This window comes from Cebus imitator, unplaced genomic scaffold (assembly GCF_001604975.1).
Source record: "Cebus imitator isolate Cc_AM_T3 unplaced genomic scaffold, Cebus_imitator-1.0 Scaffold406, whole genome shotgun sequence".
NCBI classification, from domain to species: Eukaryota; Metazoa; Chordata; class Mammalia; order Primates; family Cebidae; genus Cebus; species Cebus imitator.
In genome coordinates this window covers 2,653,624-2,659,623 of record NW_016107721.1, presented here as the reverse complement: position 1 = coordinate 2,659,623, position 6,000 = coordinate 2,653,624, and the positions used below count along the sequence as shown (strand labels likewise).

Here is a 6,000-nt window from a genome sequence, read left to right as displayed (position 1 = left end):
GCTCACTGCAACCTCTGAATCCCTGGTTCAAGCAGTTCTCCAGCCTCAGCCTCCTGAGTAGCTGAGATTACAGGTGCACGCCACCATGCTCAGCTTAATTTTTTGGTATTTTTAGTAGAGACGGGGTTTCGCCATGTTGACCAGACTGATCTCAAACTCCTGGCCTCAAGTGACCCACCCACTTGAGCCTCCCAAAGTGCTGGGATTACAGGTGTGAGCCGCTGCACCTGGCCTTGATTGTTCTTTATTGTGGGGGGATTGTCCTGTGAATTTTGGGATTTTGAGCAGCATCCCTGGCTTCTGCCCACCAGATGCCAGCAGCACCCCCTCCCACAGTCATGACAATGACCAATGTCTCCTGGAAGGAGAAATTGTCCCTGCTTGAGAACCACTGCTTTGAAACATTACCGCTGTCATCATCATCATGACATTGAAAATGTGAGTAATAAGCAGCAAACACTGATGGAGTGCTAGAAATGACTGAATATTTAATATACATTCTCACTTTTAAAATCCTCCCAATAACTCTATTACCTGGGATTACTATTACTTCATTTTATAGGGGAGGAAGTCTGTGCTCATAGAGGTTAGGCTGTGCCTGAGTTCACACGGCAAGTACCACACGTGTGGTGGAACCCCTGCAGCCCCTACCCACACCAGGAAATAAAGGATGAGGCTGTTGAATTTGGATTTGTTGTTAAGCAGTGAAACTGTACAATTTCATTTCCTATTGTCTCAGGGAGTAAACTTGTCTTTAAGAACCTGTTGGGATAAGAAGTCATTCTGTTCCCACTTGAAAAAAGGAAAAAGGGAAATGGTCCATGTACCTTGTCCATGATGTGCACTGGATTCTCTGTGGATTACAGAGTGGGCTCATTCTCAAATCCAGAGGACGCATAAGGCTAGTCCACATGGATAAAGGCACTCAGGCTTGTAAGCACACAACAGAATTAGGAACATCTGAATGAGTAAATATCTCCTCCACTGTGTCCAAAATTTCCTAAGATGCTTATCCTGGCCTTCTTCAATAGGCTGAGGCATGTCCCTTCCCAGATCTGGAAGCTATTTCATACCTGGGCTAATTCCCTGGGGAAAAGTGACTAAGGCCATGGCTCCTAAAGGTAGAGTGTTTGGGTTTCATGCCGGGAAATAAACTCAGTGTAAAACAGTGATGCGAGGTGAATCATACCATATGGATATCTGTGATCGGTGTCCACGGTGTGTCCAGACAGCTCTGGGGATGACATTTGAGGGTGAGTCTTTGCATGTCTACAAATGAAGCCCAGTTCCCCATCCCCCCATAGGTTAATATCAGAGCTGCCCTACCTATAGCTCTAGGTTCCATGGCCTGAATTCTTGACTGATCAGATTTTACTAGTTCTATTTCCCTTTTACTTCGATTTATTCATGTACTTATTTTGTTGTATTGTGAGCTCTGTGTGTGTGTGTATACATATATATGCTTTCCACTCTTTAGAAAGGATTTGGCATGGCTTACTTACCAAATATAGATATATTTATACCTATATTGAACCGCAAGCCATCTGACTCCAAGCCTAGCATATATATATATAGTGTGTGTGTATGTATGTATGTGTGTGTGTGTGTGTATATATATATATATGTCACTAAGCTAAGCCAAATCCTTTCTAAAGAGCCAGGGTATAAAAGTAGACACTGACAAATAGCAGCTGGAACAGACAGATCTCTTGATGGAGTTTTGGGGATTGATAATTACTACACGTCCCTTCACTTTGCCCCCTGCTCCCCACCCCCCACCCCAGCATTTCTTAAGGCCACTAGGTGCTGTCGGCACCACTGGCAGAGCAAGTCCAGCCCCATAGCCGACACCTGGAGCCAGAGGTGCATCCCTACAGAGTCAGGGCTGCCCTCCCATTGTTGGAGTTTGATCTCAGGCCATTTATTTACTTCCTCCCACCTGTTTTGTGTTTTCCATTGCCAACAGGACTCCTTGTGGTCAAGCGACACTGTGCATAAAAATACTTTGTCAACAATGAAGCATTTTTCAAAACTCAGGCTCTGCATTTTGCTCTGTGTATTCTCAGCCTAATTATTCAGTGTAATTTTTTTATCCACAGTAGCAAACTAAGAAGATGGTCAAAGGAAAGCAAATTCTCAGATGGATTATAGTGGGCTGCAGGCTCAAAGACAGGGGCAGGGAACACTGATCTGAATCCTAGCAAAAGAGAGAGAGAGAGAGAGAGAGAGAGAGAGAGAGAGAGAGCACCCTTTCAAAGCCATGATCTCTTCTCTCTGCCCACAGTGTTTTTGTCATTATAGGAGGACGATGGCCATTGGAGTACCATAGCTATGTGTAGAGTGCACCCACAACTATTCCAACGACCTCATAGGGATGTCTTTAACCCCTTATGGGAGCATGAGGTGAGGAGAGATTGAGGGCTTGTTCAAAGTCATTTGGCCAGCAAGTGCCCAAGTTCAGATTTGAACCTGAGCCATCTGACCCTGAAATCAGCATCTTTTCGTTATGTTACACTGCTCCATGGAGCCCTCATGTGCCAGGCCCTGGCCCTGGTGCCATGGATTGGAGGGAAAGACATTCAGATGGGATTTCTATGGGCTGTACATGTTTTCTTCCCCTGGTATCTGGGAGCTTTTGTGGGGGCTGTCCTCTGTGGCCCTGCCTTGTAGCAGGCCACATGGTGAGCAGAGATTTTCTGGGTCCTTTTTCACAGGTGCTATTATGTGCATTTATCTCTGCAGAGCAGCCCCCTCCCAGGTCTCTGGTCTGGCATCCCTCATAAATACCCGCTGATGGCCTATGGATTGATTGGACCTCAGTTGTGAGGGTGTGGAGAGACTCGCTAAGCTGCTCCTGGCAACTGTGGGGCTGGTTCCCTCTCTAGGCACAGCCCGAAGTCACTGGCTCATAACACACCTCCCCACCCACTGGGAGAAGAGAGAGAGGCAATCATGTCAGAGCCTGAGATGTGAAAACTGCTTGATTGCCACCCCCCGTCCCCCCTGCTGCCCTTTCCTCTGGCCTCCCTGGAAGTGACACTGGCTTTAGTGGAAGGTAAGGCTACTCCAGTCACTCACCTGCCTCACGGGACAAATACAGGGAATGGCGATTATTCCCAAAGGTGGCAAATGTCAGAAAAGCTCCCCTTGGGAAAGGAGGAGAGCATTTTATTTTAAGGAAATATTTTCTGGCTTTGGCTGTTGTTAAAATCTAGCTTGAACATACACCTGAGTTTCCTGTGAGTAAAAGGTGTGGTGGGAGCTGATGCGCCCTTGAGTTTGGGGCTGACAGGTGGGCAGAGAGAAAGCAGCCCCATCCCTTCCTAGTGGTGGATGCTACACACATTCTGGGATTCAGGGTAGAACTGATGACTTGACCCAAACAACGTTGTTAACCCTTGCTGGTTCACTACTTGGCAAATCTCTATAGAGCACCCATGATGCCCCAGGCCCTGGGAGAACTACGGAGATGAAAGGGCCACTCTCTGCCTTCTTGACTTGTAAAGACTTTTGGGCATGAGAGATGTGTTCTTATCGGATATTCCCATAAATAAGCATTGGAGAAAAAATTGGGCCAAGGCCATGAAGCAGAAGTCAAGGCTTCAGTGAGCACTCAATGGGACCCCCATTTGAATCAGGCAGCCAGAGATGGCTTCTCTGAAGGGTTTTTTGAGCTGAGCTCTGAAGGATTGAGGTGGAATTAAGCGATGAAGGGAGAGAAGGAAGTGCAGCTTGTGTGGAGGGATGGGGACAGGAGCCATTGTTGCATTTGAGGAGTTAAAGCAAACTAAATGTGGGCTAAGAAGGACTCCATACTTCCATATTTGAGTCCTTGTGGATAAACTGTACTCCAGCTTAATAGTCAGACAAGGCCAGGCGCAGTGGCTCACACCTATAATCCCAGCACTTTGGGAGACTGAGGTGGGCGGATCACCTGAGGGTCAGGAGTTCGAGACCAGCCTGGCCAACATGGTGAAATCCCATCTCTACTAAAAATACAAAAAATTAGCCAGGCATGGTGGTGCGGGCACCTACAGTCCCGGCTACTCAGGAGGCTGAGGTAGGTGAATCTCCTTAACCCGGGAGGCAGAGGTTCTAGTGAGCCAAGTTCACTCCACTGCACTCCAGCCTGGGTGACAGAGTGAGACTATCTCAAAAAAAAAAAAAAAGGAAAAAGATTGGAAAGCTAACTTAGGAGTATGCACCTATAACAATAACTGAGTCAGCCAATCCCAGCAGCCATACTTCAACTGCTCATAGGCTGCTAAGTGTTTAAACTGTTCCAATAAGGCAAATGCCAAGCTGCAACCAATCCAGCTGTTCTGTACCTCATTCCCAATTCCTGCACATCATTTCCATTTTTGTGTCTATAAATCTTCTTCTACCACGTGGCTGCACTGGAGTCTCTGTGAATCTGCTATGATTCTGGGGGATGCCTGATTCGCAAATTATTCATCGCTCAATTAAACTCCTTTACATTTAATTCAGCTGAAGCATTTCTTTTATCAGAGGATTTGGGAGAAGCGTTAAGGTGAGGGCAGAGACCCCCAGAGTGAGGCAGATAGAACATTCCAGAACTTGCCAAGATGGCAAAGGCTGACTTTCCAAGCACCAATGTGAGGTGGCCTATCCTTAGCATTCTCCACTGTGGCTGTCTCCTCTACCCTTTCTCTACCATCCCTGCTCTCAAGAAATGATCATAGGCCCTTGGCTTAAATTTAGAAAAAAAGTTCCTATTGTGTTCCTATGAGGGATAGAGATGAGTAAGAGGTGGTCTCTGTCCCAGGATGTTCACAGCCTCCTTCCCCTGCCCCTCAGAACCGTCTGCAGTACCCCAGATGCAAGGCCCACGAGGAGAATTATGGGAATTCAAGGAAGACCCCGAGGGAGGTGAGGGGAGGTGGCTTTCTGCAGATAAGAACCTGGGGATAGACTAAGGGAACCGCCTGGCACAGGCAGTCCCCTACCCCTTTCCAGAGAGCCTTGTCTTTCAAGCCTGATGTCTGGTGGGAGGACAAAAGGAATTTTAGGAAGCAGAGAAGAGAAGGCTTTTGGAAGGCCAGGGACCTCCAGGTGGAAGAAGAGCCTGTGCTCTTTGTAAACAGAGAAGCCTCTTCCCTCTGGTTAGGTTTTTTTCCTCCTGGGAGACCTGCCCTATGTTTTGAGGAAACCTGTCAGTCCAGGACTCAGCCTTATGGTGGACAAAACCAGAAAGGATCCTAAAGACTTTTTGAAGTAGGTGGGACAAAAATGCCACCGAAATGCGCTTTGCTTCTTATAATGTCTTTGAAATGCCTCTCAAATCTCCTTCTTTGGCCTTTAAGGCAAACAGACCTGTCAGTCACTCAGTCTATCTATACCAAAGTTGTCTTCTCTTATAACGAATGCACTAATCCCCACCCCCTTGTATGTTGTGGGAGCAAGGATCCCACAAGATTGTACATGTGAATGTAATCATAATCCCACCTTTGAGCATTTATTGAGAAGCAGATGATACAGAGACAGACAGGGACCCTCCTGACAGCCCTACAGTTGTGTTATCTTACCTTCCTGCTCTTCCAGATGAGGAAACCAAAATAAGAGAGATTAATCCCTCGCCAAGTCACACAGCTCATATCAGTGACTTCGCAGAGCTGCCCCCTTATGCTCTGTGCTTTCCTAGGTTGTATTTCCAGGTGTAATTCTAGTGCTGTGAGCTTTTGCTCATGTGTCATGTGTCCAGGAAATTGATTTCTCCAGTCACTGGGGCCATTCTAAGAAGAATTTCTAACTCCCCCGCCTCAGCTTCCTAGGTTCCATTTTACAGATGGGATGGGCATCACTGAGGGCAGGGGTGCAAAGAGAAGTGGGCAAGTGAATTACTCCAGCTCAGAAGGAGTGCTGGCAGCTTGGAATGGTTGAAGTGCAGACCGGGTTTCCACTCGGCTGCCCAGCCACACTCCTAGAGCCCAGCTGATAATTGCTCATTATGTGCTTAATCTGGGCACAGCCGGGCCTGGC

General features: G+C 47.2%; 1 long non-coding RNA gene across 2 annotated transcripts in view; it reads right to left on the bottom strand.

Moving 5' to 3' along the window:
• The window catches only part of LOC108289604, a 38,394-nt gene that overhangs the window by 18,465 nt on the left and 13,929 nt on the right, over positions 1-6,000 (bottom strand). The window lies entirely within an intron of this gene.